Source organism: Mirounga leonina, unplaced genomic scaffold (genome assembly GCF_011800145.1).
Source record: "Mirounga leonina isolate KUSES-001 unplaced genomic scaffold, KU_Mleo_1.0 Mir_174, whole genome shotgun sequence".
Taxonomy (NCBI): Eukaryota; Metazoa; Chordata; class Mammalia; order Carnivora; family Phocidae; genus Mirounga; species Mirounga leonina.
Window position 1 is genome coordinate 66,505,710 of NW_023270451.1, and position 14,064 is coordinate 66,519,773.

The window sequence follows — 14,064 nt, forward strand, 5'->3', positions numbered from 1 at the left end:
ATTAACAGAGGTAGGATCAAGAATCTTCAACCTTAGAATATCTTTGTCTTTTTAGCTCAAGGAAGCCAAAGCTTTTGGGCCTATACTCTTTAGACAATCTCCTCCTATTTAGTTAGAAGACAGACCTCTCGTAGAGGCCAAATGCTACACATCAGATTTTCACCATAAATTAATGTTTCAGGAGACATGATTTGATCTACATTGCATCTGGACATCTAATAGAGATCCATGTCATAAATGAAATATTTATTTTATACAAAAATAAATATTATCCAGCATATTTTGACACTTTTGTGTGAGATAACAAATATTTAACAAAGCAGGTGATTAAGTTTGGGATTTTAAAGGGTTGAACTATGTATGAATTGGTTTAAGGAAGGAAGTAAAGGAGAGTAGGGAAGGCAGAAGAGGGAGAGAAGGCTAAAGAAAGAAGAAGCCCCTCATAACTAGAAAAGGAACGTCCTAATTGCAGAATTTTTTAAATTTTATTTTTATATAATTGTTTAAATGTATGTCATACGAATAAAGAGGGATTAAATTAAAATAATTTTAAAATATAAATAGCTAAATATGAGTCACTGTCAAAATGCAGTAGAGCTCTAATTGATTATGGAGTTCATTAATTAATTTATATTTTCATAGCATAAAAGAAATGTGGTCGCCAAGCTATGCAGAGAATGTACATACCATTCACTGAATTGCAGACAGAAAGAGCAAACATGGGAAAGCAGCTCTTACTATTCTGTAATATTCTCTATCAGGCTGTTTGTGCAAGACTTTGTGAAACATAGGACGTGGCACAACAATCTCTAGTGCATTACTATACATATCTGACTCTCATTGTCACCTTCAGACACTCCTGGCAAAGCAGTCTTCACAGTTATATCGTTCAGAAGCTGTGTGGTCAGGAAGGCAGCTTCCCCATTCTGCAGCAAGACCCTAGAAGAGCTTAATATCAGAGAGCCAAGGGTTCCACTGAGGTTGCTATAAGTGCAGCAGTTGCCATTAGAAACTTCCTAGCCCTCGGATGTGCATTTTACGGAGTGCTCAGAGGGTGATAAATAGATCTTTTACTTGATTTGCCATCTGTGAATTTTAAAGCTGTGAAGGCAGTTTTCAGTCTTTATTTCCATGATGCTCCTGATCACATTTGCTAGTTAGACGTGCTCGCTATTATTCAGTTCTATTGAGAAAATTGTACTGATGCATCTCTAATTTGGCATTAGCACGGGGTTGCTCTTTCTTTTTTTTATAACGTACCAGGTAAAACAAATCATCTTGAAACTTTGGCCTATTGTGAGTGCTTTAAATAATTCTTTTCATTTCTTCATGACCAATGGCTTACATTAGGAGGCTGTTAATACATTTGAGTAGAATTCGTGTTCTCAGTTCAACCCAGACTAGGAATGAAAAGGCATGGAGAAGAAACATGGCCTTCCTGGACAGCCTGAATCGATAAGCTGTTACTCTGCCAAATGTAGCTTATGTACAAATGGCTTCATTTCCATTCCCCTTTGCAGCCTGAGCCTAGATAACCGCTGTTATAGGAGCTACAGGATTACGCTGACAGCTGACACCCAGGCAGTACCCACGGGTTTTCAATAACCTCCGCCTTTTTTCATTTGTGGGTTTTCTGAAAGACAAAATTGTGCTGATCCTGATCGTATGAAACCAAAAAGAAAAAAGCCATTCCATTTTACCTGGTGCATTTGCCTTGGTGTCTTGCATCCACGTGAATGCTGCACCACTAGTCCAGTTGGCCCTGTGTGTTATCTTTCCAGTAGAAGCAACAGGGTCATTCATTCAATCAACTTAACTCCTATTTATGGAGCACCTACTATGTGCCAAGTACTGTTCTGGAAGCATTTATAGCAATGAATGAAACTCAGTTCCTGGACTTGTAGAGCTTTCATTCAAGGGGGTGGGATGGGAGGAGACAGATAGGAAAGCATGTAAACAAGTAAGATAAGATTGTGGTAGACCTTGGAAAAAACAGAGCTAAGGGAATGGGTTAGAGCAAGGTTTCTCAGCCTTGCCACTACTGACATTTTTGACCAGATAATTCTTTGTCGTAGAGAGCTATCTTGTACATTATAGGATATTTAGCATCATCAGTGGCCTCTACCCAGTAGCATCCCACACTGCAGTCCTGACAGTCAAAAATGTCTCCAGACATTGGTAAATGTTTCTTGGGGGACAAAAATCACCCTCAGTTGAGAGCCACTGGAGACTGATATGACCAGCCTGGGGAGGGGGATAAGGAGAGGTGACTCTTGAGCTGACCATAAAAGATGAGAAAGAGACCGTTTTGGGATGATTTGGTGGAAGATATTTGAGGTAGAGGAAATAACCTCAGCAAGGCTCTAGATGGGAGTGAGCTGGCCTGTTGGAGGCCTGTGTCCCCTTCTGGGGCGAAACCACCACCAAATTTCTCTCATAACGAAACCTACCAGGAAGGAGATGCCAAAGATAAAGTGATCAAAGACACAATTTATGTTGATATCTAATCATAGAACTGAAATTTCAGAATTTTCTTAAATATACACTATTAGAGAACTACTAATGTGTTTGGTACAAAACTATAGTTAAAATGTAATTTTTTGGAATTCTAACTTGACATGTAACTGAGTGGTACTTGGTATTTTTTACTGATTTTTTTTTTTTTATTCCACTTCTCTTCCTTTTTGTTGTAAAATGGTTAAGTCTAGGACCCAGGAACTCTGGATATGATACCCTCTGCTACTCACACGCCCAACATCACAGGGCTCACTCACTTTCCATCCTTTGTTCTCTGACTCTAATGCATACAATGTGGAAGTTGAAGTAGATGATTCCTAAAGTTCCTTCTGGATAAAAATTCTGTGATTCATTTGTAAATTAGTGTTAAGTAATTTTTTATCTCACATGTTTGAATGTTATTAAATACAGCATAATCATAGCATTTTAGCATTAATGCATTGTATATATTCCAAATACTGCAAGTTTCGCCAGCCCATGAACACAAATGTAGTCACATTTCCATTAATGCCTGAGTTATTAGCACTCAGGCTTCCTTTGAAATCTCCCTCAGTTATTTTGGGGGTACTATCAGATGTCACTTCACATTCAATAAGCACAAAACCAACCACTATGTTTTTCCACTCTGACCTTTTTGCTAGTCCTCTCCTCATAAGGAGGTAAGAGAACTGGTACATTGTCATCTCTCCAGGGCCACCATGAGATGATGACTTTCTGGAGCTATCCTCTCTACTGCTGCTTTTCAGGAATCCAGTGTGCTCTACTGGGGGCACAGGGAGCATCCAGGGTATCAAATCTTCCCTGGGGTCTATGGCAGGTGAGGGGAAAATGATGGAGGCTCACCCACCTACTAGTGTTATCACTGGTCAGTTGGGCCCTACAGTTCTTTCCTGCTAACTTTCACGTGGTCTTTCACAAACACTACTCCTTCCCCTTCTGACCTTTGCCCATCTCCAGCTATACTCCCTACAGTCCTCGTTATGCTCATCTCTTTCCCCACATCTCTCCAGGCACTTACACATAAAACAGGTCCCTCTTTTCCCTTCAGGAACAAAAGTTTTTATGACCATCATTTTAGGCAACTACATCCTCATAGGAGTGACTAACTTGTTCCAAAAGCCATAACCCATGCCGGACTCTGTTAGGAAGCTCTGCTAGCTATGGATACATGAGAAAACTGAGAGCCATCGGGATCAAGGACACTAGCACCAGAACCAGTCCTTAAACCACTCAATTTTATTTCCTGACAAACTTATTTCTCCACCCAACTGCTGGATCCTCGCATCTTCCTACCTCCACCTACAGAGTTAGAGTACTTGGATCTCATGAGTGAGGTGCAGTCATGCCAATCCACCAAGGTGCTTTATGATTCCTTGCAAAGCTGGATTCCCTAACCATTCTAGTAAGGTTGTCAATAATCTTGCCAAATGTGGTAAAGTCATCTCCTAGAACAACTGACTTGAGAATATTGATCCATTTAACATGGGTTTTCCTAATCGATATAGAAACTTTGAGCCTCTGAACTCTGAAAGATGGATTCTACAGTCTTGTATGACTTTCCCTGGCTATCAACTGCCCTAAGTAGGGTAGCCTGAAGATACATATAGACTTTGCTAAATAAATTTAGATTAAATAAGTTGTGTTTTTCTAATACACATAAAAATTATTTTCCTATCTTTGTGAATTTTTTCACAGCTAGATCTTTTGTAATCCTGAGAAGCTATATTTCCTTGGAATTAACAAGGCATGATAACAGCAAACTTCAGAAAAACTTCCAGGCTTGTGCATCACAAACACATGTCCAACTAGCTTCAGCAGCAGTTGTCTCGTACATAATGCAGTAGGAGAGAAAGCAAGCACCTCCAACATTCTGCAAACCCACAGAAATCCAAGATGCTTAAGTCTCATGAATCCTTTGTGCATGAACACTGAAGAGCTTGCCAGTAGGAAGTTCAAACACTGGTTGCCTTAGACTTTCCTAGAAGATTTTTCCTTAATTATCCATCAGCACTATGATATTAATTTAGACAAGAGATGACAATAGCTGGACTAATAATAGCAATAACAGCAGAGATAAACACAAAGGACAAACTCAGAAGCTAACTAGGAGATGAAATGGCTTATATGTCCACAAACATGCATGGATATGGGCAATGAGGGAAGGAGAGGAGGCAGTGATGACTCCCAGATTTCTGGCTTACATGCTGGAGAGAATGCTGCCATTTTTTATTCAACAATAGGAAGAGAAGCAGAGCTGGAGAGAAATACAGTTAATTACATACTAATTTATATTTGCAAAATGATGAAGCACATGGAAGAGCATATATTTTTGATTTATAAAATGCTTATATTCTTATTTAAGAGAAAATATTGGTATTTACTATCTATGCATTTGGCCCTCTATTATTTTCAGAATGCTTATTCCAAAGTTTTCTATATGTCTTATTAGGACACCAAGTAATATTAACCAGCTGGAGAGGGAAGTAATTAAATGAAGTAATTAAATTAGATGAAAACTTTTATTGAAACACTAATCATAAATGCTCACTCATTTATTAAACAAACATTTATTAAATGCCAGCTATGAGCCAAATATCATCCTGAGCTATAGAAATACAGATACTAATAATGCCTGACATGTAAGAAGTACCAGCCACCATGCTATCACTTGACCTGCCATTACAATCTCCATTGTGACCCTGCAAAGAAGATGCTATTAGAATAGATGTACTTATACAGAGATGATGACACTGAGAGAAAGACATGTAGAGGAACCTGGATAACGAGTAGGAAGCCAGAATCTGTACCTAACACTAAGACTGCTATACCACAACTTCCTCACAGAGCCCAAGATCCCTTCAGGAGGCAGACCCGCAAGCAAACGATTAGAAAGCTTTTATAACTCTCACCTTGCTTGTTCACCTCAAATTTCACAGATCTGCCGTTTTCCAGGCCTCTAACCACTGCAGTCAATACACTTGACATGATCTATTATCACCAGCCTCTTCCTAATCCCACTCTGCCTGTAATCATCTGTCTAGTTTTCAGTCATTTCATTGAGTTTTCCAGCTTGTAAGCTGCCTGAATTTCTTTTCTTTTTCCTGTTATTTGAGTTTTTGCCTTTAATGCCTAACTTTTCCTTGGGGATACATAGTTCCCAATTCCATTTCCCACAAAAGTTTTAATCCTGGAATGTCTAATAGAGTGTGTTTGTTTCAACATCAGGGATATAAATACTTAAAATGGATGTTTTGCTTGGTGCCGAAAGAAACCAAAGGCAGCCAACCATGAGCCAAGGGACTTACCATGTTTACTTAAATATAGTTCAGGTTTCTCCCTTCTCTCTACTCCAACAAGATTTAGCACCTAGAACAAAACACTGTGCCTTCAGTTTGCACTCTGTGACTGCTGAAGAAGTAAATCCACCTGGAAACTTCATTTGAGAAAGAGCAGGGTACATAGCAGCTGTTAGGGAGGAATTACCCTAGGACCAACACTAAGTGTCAAATCAGAAAGGAAGCTTATTAAAACCCCACCACCTTTTCCAAAGTCAAGAATATGCTGTCCAGTATGAAGCCCAGCCAAGATGTTAGCTGTTGAGTTTTCAGTGAAAGAGAACATTGAGAAGACAGAAGGTTACCCCCTCTAGAAACCCTGAGAATTCATTATCCTCTGTCTGGTTCTGCCACTCTGTTATTTGCCACATCCCATCCTGCCCAAGTCTAAATTCCAAACCTTCAGAGCTGGATTCAGAGTTTCCAGGGTGGAAAGCATTGAGTGAACCAAAGAGATCCCACACATGTAATTCACCCACTCTCTCCATTCTGGAAAAAGCTACAAGGCTCTGGAGTCCTGGTAAGCAATAGAAGTGAGAGAATTCCTAAACCTGCTAAGAGTTTAGATGTTAGACCCTGAGGATCTATCTATGAAATCAGCTTTAAAAAAAAAAAAACGTGAGGGTCCCTGGTCAACCTTAGAGAGGCAGAATTTTTTTCCCTACTTCCAAGACAAGCCCACAGTAGCTCAATGCCTAAATTTTAAAGCTGTACCACAAAGATGTTGATTCTTTCAGTTTGGGGAGTTGCTGAAAGGACAGCAAGGATCTAGGCATTATGAATTAGACTAGCTCCATTCATGTAGGCTCACCTCTCTAAACAGTGATATATATCTGCTAATTTATATACTGTCTTTTAACTTCATTTTAAAAAAGATCTTTCAATATTTATGATGCTTTACGTCTGAAGTATCCTATGAGTTGGGCATTGGCTAAAAAGGTTTTAGCTCTCAATGCAAAGGCAAATGGTCTAACCCTGGAAATATCAAGTGATGGAGCAGTGTTGTAAGGGAGTAAACTCTGGTCCAGCATTCAAGCCAAAGCTGGATGGCCATTTGTCACAGATACTTTAGAGTTCTAGTAATTTGGGTGAGAGGTAAGAATAAATGACTCCTAAGACTTCTTCCAATCCTAATGTATTTGAGGAATCCTTTTTTAATTGCAAAAGCATCCAAAAGTAAAGTGATCAGTGACTTTCCTCTAGTCACACAATCAGAAACTCGAACTCCTAGTATACTTTCAACTAGATGATCTTCAGCATCACCAGTAAACTCAATCTCATACCCCAGAAGGACACTGGCTATGAAAAGTTCCCTTTGGTTTCATAGATAATGGGCACAAATAAAAGGCTCAGCAGCTGATGGATATGCTTTCACATATTTTGTTAGATGATCAACTTATATAGGTTCTACATTAGACTGAGACTGTTGCATAAACTTCTGAAACCAATGCAAAGAATATCTCAAAGTTAGTACAGAACATTCTAAATAATTGGATTAAACTAATAATTTTACTGCTAGCTTCATAATCAAACATATGGCAGCACTTAAATTGGCTGAGTCGGCCTCATACTTAGACTATGGGAAAAAGAAGACTTTTTTCCATCATAAAGATCACAACCTTATATAATGGTATGCCTTGCATAACAGTCACACCCCTATTTTTGGACTGTCAGAGCCAGCATAAAAAGTGTTATCATTACACAAATAAACACAGCATTTTGGAGGTGTTTTTAAAGACAGAAATGCATTTTTAATTTTATTACTACTTTTCAAATGGCAGAGGCTAGACAGAGGTTCCAGGCACCTTGCCTCACTGCTTTTGAAGCTGTTGCAAGAGTGACCCAACTGACTAAAGCCACATCTCTTCCCAAACAGAATTTCCTAGGAAGTCTGAGGTTATTTGGGTCAAGTTCATAAGGTATTTGATTCAGAGCCTGATAATATAGCTTTTGTGTTGTATGAGCACACTAGGACATGGAGCTATCTTTTAACTGAGACATAAAAACCACGGTAACAACCTACTTGTATTCATTGTCAAGTTTTCATATCATTACAGCCAAAGAAACGAAAGCCACATTCAACCTGCCTACTTCTATTAATACACACAGTGAACTTTGATGTAAATGTCAGACTTGCTCACTTTAGGCTTCTGGTCAAATCTGCATGAGGATAATTAAATTCCAAGTTTCCAAATCCCCCTGTAAATTCAACAGATATGATATATTTCTCTTCTTGTACTCAGCTATTGTTTATTATTGCCCTGAACTACTCAAAAGCTGTAATTTTGTAATTCACTGGATGTTGAAAGGTATAATAAGTGTACAGAAGGCTATGAATGTGCGTAAACTCAAAGCCCAATGCCACCTGTATGATGTTACGCTAACCCACATTCCTCCACCTTCACAAAACATCACTCTGCTTCAACTGCTTCATTCCTCCAGAAACCTAGTAACCTGTGGTCAATTCCTCTTCCCTGTATACCTTGATTTGTTAGACCTGCTTTGTCTAATCTGGTAGTCACTAGCCACAGGGGGCTACAGAGCACCTGAAATGTGGCTAAACTGAGATGTTCTAAGTACAAAGTCACATACCAGATTTTAAAGACTTGATATGAAAAAAGAATGTCAATAATAATTTTTGTATTGATTACCTGTTGAAATAAGAATATTTGTATATATTGGGTTAAATAAAACACATATACTATAAATTATTTTTAAAAATTCTACATGTGTGGCTCATATTACTTTTCTGTTTGATAATGGTGAATTAGATATTTTTAGACTCTCTTTCTCTGACTCAATTCCACTGAGCCTTCTTCAATTAGACATGTCAAGTCTTCTAATTTTATCTTTTATGTCTCTTAATCTCTTTTTTGATACTTTTGTCTTTCTGAGCTGCATACTCGGTATTTCTCATATATATCTTCCTGATAATAAAAAATAAGTCACTGATTCTTTCTTCACTGGGTCTAATCTGTTATTAATCCATCCATTCCATTAGGTTTTGTATGTTTGTTTGTTTAAAGATTTTATTTATTTATTTAAGAGAGAGCATGAGGGGGGCAGCTGACAGAAAGAGAAGCAGACTCCCCACTGAGCAGGGAGCCTCAACACAGGGCTCGATCCCAGGACCCTGAAATCATGACCTGAGCCGAAGGCAGATATTTAACCAACTGAGCCACCCCGGTGCCCCTGTATGTCTGTTTTGACATTTTGAATATGGTTTTATTTGTTGAATTTCCACACAAGATTTCACCAGGGTTAGAAAAAGGTTGGAAACTGTTAGGCAGTTTCTACTAATGCTGAACATATGCATACTCTGTGACCTGACAATCCCCTTCCTAGGTATAAACCAAGAGAAATGGATAAATAATAACTGGAAATTACCTAAATTCTGAGCAGTAGAATAAGTAAATAAATTGTGATATATTTACACAGTGGAATACTATATTAAATAAGAAATAAACTACAACTAGATAGAAAAATATGAATGAATTTCATATTTTTATCATTTTCATACGTTGAGATAAAGGTCATATCCAAAAAAGTATGTCCTATATAAATTTATAAAATGCTTTAAAAAAAAAAAAAAACAGGCAAACTGACTATGGTATTAGCATTCAGGTTAGTGGTTGCCCTTGGAGTGAGGAGATTATCTGGAAAAGTACATGAAGAGGGCTTCTGAGATGCTGATAAGGTTTCTTAAGCTGAATACTAGTTACATGGTACATATAATTTGTGAAAATTCATCAGGTTATATAATTATGGTGTTTACATTTTTCTATGTGTAAGACGTTTTTTAAATATTATAAATTCAAACTCCTTATCAGTCAGAATTTTTAAAAACTTGGTGGTTAAGCTTTTTTTTTTTTCCCTTCCAGTTTTCAATTTAAAATATACTCCTTGAAATCTCGCCATTTGCAATGACGTGGATGGAGCTAGAGTGTATTTGCTAAGCGAAATAAGTCAGTCAGAGAAAGACAAATACCACAGGATTTCACTCATATGTGGAATTTAAGAAACAAAACAGATGAACGTAGGGGAAGGGAAAAAAGAGAGAGAGAGAGGCAAACCATAAGAGACTCTTAACCAAAGAGAACAAACTGAGGGTTGCTGAAGAGGAGGTGGGCAGGGATGGGCTAAATGGGTGATGGGGGTTAAGGAGGGCACTTGTGATGAGCACTGTGTGTTATATGTAAGTAATGAATCACTAAATTCTACTCCTGAAACTATATGCTAACTAAGAATTTAAACTAAAACTTAAAATTATATATATATAAGTTATATATATATATATAATTATTTCCAGAATTTCATTTTGGTTCTTTTTCAAGTTCTGACTAATCATTTTTTTTAAAGATTTTATTTATTTGACAGAGAGAGACACAGCGAGAGAGGGAACACAAGCAGGGGGAGTGCAAGAGGGAGAAGCAGGCTTTCCGCTGAGCAGGGAGCCCAAGGGGGGCGGGGGGGGTGCTCAATCCCAGGACCCTGGGATCATGACCTGAGCTGAAGGCAGACGCTTAACAACAGAGCCACCCAGGCGCCCCTAACTAATCACTTTTTAACAGCCTCTTCTTCCTTGCTCATGTTTTAAATGCTGTCTTTTATTTCTATAAATATTTTAAGGATACTTAGTTTATATTCTGACTCTGATAATCCTTATATTGAAGTCTTTGGGAAGTCTAATTCTATTGTTTTTGTTTCTGCTTATAACTTGTGCACTCCGTAATTAGTAACTTTTTATTATGAACTGATACATGCCTGATCTCAGTCTGTGGGGTTCCTAAAGAGCCTCAGTTGTGGGTGCATTCCTCCAAAGAGGATCCTCATCTGATTCTGCTGGCATTCTGAGTCTCACACTAGAATCATCTTAACCCACTTCTTTCACTTGAGGTTTCCTGGACAGCATATGTGGATAATGTAAATTTAAACCCCAAATCCTCACGAGGTCAGAATTCTCAGGACTCTTTTTATTACCCCATTTCCAGCCAAGACTGGAACAAGCAACTTTTCCCAGCAACTTTCTTTGCCAGGAGGATTTTTCAGTCCATCTTTTCACTGAGCATACAGATCTTCAAGCCTTCTGGTTTTGCAGGCTCTTAATCAAGCCTGAGTCACTGCCTCGTAGCATCCAAGACCCTGTCTCCTATTCTACCACACCCCCCTGGCAACACACCCTCTGTAGTGTGACAGAAACCGAGGCTCTAGGTTTCCATTATCTTCACACACCCCAAGGCTGGCCATAGCTAAGGTGCTCACTCACCACCCTGATGTCAGCTTTCCCTTCTTAGCCCAATTTACCTTGAATTTGCATGAGCTTAGCTACACATTTTTATATGATATCCAGCATTTCTCGGTGTGCATAATTAGGAGAGTTTCTCGAAACATTCAGTCTGCCATAATACCGGAGGCAGACGTACACCAGGCCTTCTCCACCTGATGCTTAAAAGCTAGTGAGACAATATAGTTGTAACTTCCAGGGCTTTGGAAAGGCTCCTCTCTGTCACCTCCCAGCTTAACTATATCTGAATTTTATAGAACTAAAAAATGTTTGAAGTGAATTGAGGTAAGCTGGGATGTCAATTAATTTTCACAATATGCTGCCACCTACCACTTAGTAGACCTACTAAAAAAAAAAATATCACCCAACAGAGAGAACCTTGCTACTTCTTTAGTCCAAAGAACAAAATAATTCAGAAACCATTCATTCATACAACAAATATTCACTAAGAATCTACTCTTTGCCAGGCACAGTACAAAGTGCTCAGCACACAGAAGTGATTAAAACATGAAGGTGGCCCTCAAAGAGTTTAGCAACAATTCCTTAAAGGGTTTTTTTTTTCCCCTTAAGTGAAAACTGATCAATAAGTAAAGACTGCCCAGCATACAGTGTTTAGAGTCTGAGAACAAGTCAAAGTTCGGTAGATAAAAGTGACTTATTAAAAATATGAATTACACCGTGCCACATTCCTGCTTATATACCCCTAACAGCTTCTCATTGCCTCTAGACTATAAACCAAACTCCTCCATGGCCTACAAGACCCCATGAGATGTGCCCCTGCTTATCTCCCACTCTTCATCTTATACTACTCTTCTTGCTCATTCCATTCTCTCTACACTGGCTTCCTTCTGTTCTTCAAAGATGCCTGGGTCCGTCTCACTTTAACTCATTTTCATGAACTCTTCCTTTCCCCTAGAATACTCACTCTTCTCTCAGATCTTTATATGGACCCCAATTCCCATCATCTGGGTCTCAGCTCAACTGAGAAACTCTTTGAGAAGGTCCTTCTTTGACCACCCAGTGTCATTTACCTATTACACATCATTCTTTTTCTTAGTTTCTTCATAGTACATATTGGTGTTTTACAATATCTAATTTTTTACGTATCTTCTCATTTATGAAGTCCATTCTTTGCTCTGTATTCTCTAAATGAAGTTGGTATATATAGTGGGGGCTCCCTTCATATAGGAGAATGAGTAGAACAAATAATCAATGATGTCCGCAAGTGTGAAAAATAGGAGAGTTGCTTCCACTTGTGCCACCTAATTGCATCCCAGGAAATAAGACAAGCAGCAAAAATTTCCAGTTAGTGCAATAGTTGCTATAAGGTTCAGTAGTAGCTAAAGGGACAGTAATGAACTCTGTTGGGAGCAAGTGTGGGAGACATCAGAGAAACTGTCCCAGAAAAGGCAGCTGACAAAAGACCCTAAAGAATGAGTGGGTAGATGCTGGCTAGACATGGTGGCAAAAAAGCATCCGGACAGGAAAAGACCTCACGCAGTGGCAAGCAGATGAGAGACTCCTCCCTCCTTTATGCTGTCACCCTAAATTCAGAGACTGTAGAACTTCCCAAAGGGTTCCAGTGTGGCCCCTCATCCAGAGGTGGCCAGAGTATCCTACTGTGGACTTTGCTGCCAACAAACTTTGCAATATATAATCGAGTTGCTTCTCCCTCCGTCCTCGGTGTCAGCATCTGGTTGATCAGGGTGTGACTCGAGAATCTCCAAGGCCCTACCCCCACCCCCAGCCCTCAACACCCATCAGTGATTCCTGTGCTTGCTCCAGCAGCCATTATAAAATTGCCAATACCGACACTGTGAAACACAAGTCCTTTTAATGGTTAAATTTTGTGTGTGGCTTATTTTTGGTTTTTAATGATTAAGAGAGAGTCCACAGAGTATCTGTGTTCCAGTCCATTGTTTGATTATGGCTCAATGCATAAATCAATTATGAAATGCAGCTCTGGATTTGGGTCAATTCTAAAGCCTTGTTATGCAAAATGCCTATGGCCAGCCAGCCTCACCAGGATGGGCACATAGCAGGAGGCCGACTCAGGTCTGTGATTCCTACACCACAGAGCTTCACAACATGACATCTGCAGACCACTTGTTCCATATCACCTAAAGTTCTTTTTAAAAACTCAGGTTCCAGAGAGGGAGACAAACCATAAGAGACTCTTAATTATAGGAAACAAACTGAGGGTTGCTGGAGGGGAGAGAGGTGGTGGGATGGGGTAACTGGGTGATGGCCACTGGGGGGGTATGTGTTGTAATGAGCACTGGGTGTTATATAAGACTGATGAATCACTGTACCCCTGAAACAAACAATACGTTATATGTTAACTTAAAAAATGAAAAAAACTCAGGTTCCTGAATGCAAATCAAAACCACAATGAGATATCCCCTCACACCTGTCGGAATGGCTAAAATCAAAAACACAGAAACAACAAGTGTTGACAAGGATGTGGAGAAAAAGGAGCCCTCATGCACTGTTGATGGAAATGCAAACTGATACAGACACTATGGAAAACACTTTGGAGCTTCCTCAGAAAGTTAAAAATAGAACTACCCTACAATCCAGTTATCACACTGCTGGGTATTTACCCAAAAGATACAACAACAATTCAAGCATTATTTCAGCATTATTTACAATAGCCAAATTATGGAAGCCACCCAAGTGTCCATCCATATATGAATGGATAAAGATGTGGTATATATACACACAATGGATATTACTCAGCCATAAAAAAGGAATGAAATCTTGCCATTTGCAACAACATGGATGAAGCTAGAGAGTATAAGGCTAAGCAATATAAGTCAGAGAAAGACAAATACCGTACAATTTCACTCATATGTGGAATTTAAGAAACAAAACAAATGAGCAAAGGGAAAAAAGAGAGAGAGAGGCAAACCAAGAAACAGACTCTTA

General features: G+C 38.9%; 1 protein-coding gene across 2 annotated transcripts in view; it reads right to left on the reverse strand.

Moving 5' to 3' along the window:
* The window catches only part of GRM8 (glutamate metabotropic receptor 8), a 731,836-nt gene that overhangs the window by 691,383 nt on the left and 26,389 nt on the right, over positions 1-14,064 (reverse strand). The window lies entirely within an intron of this gene.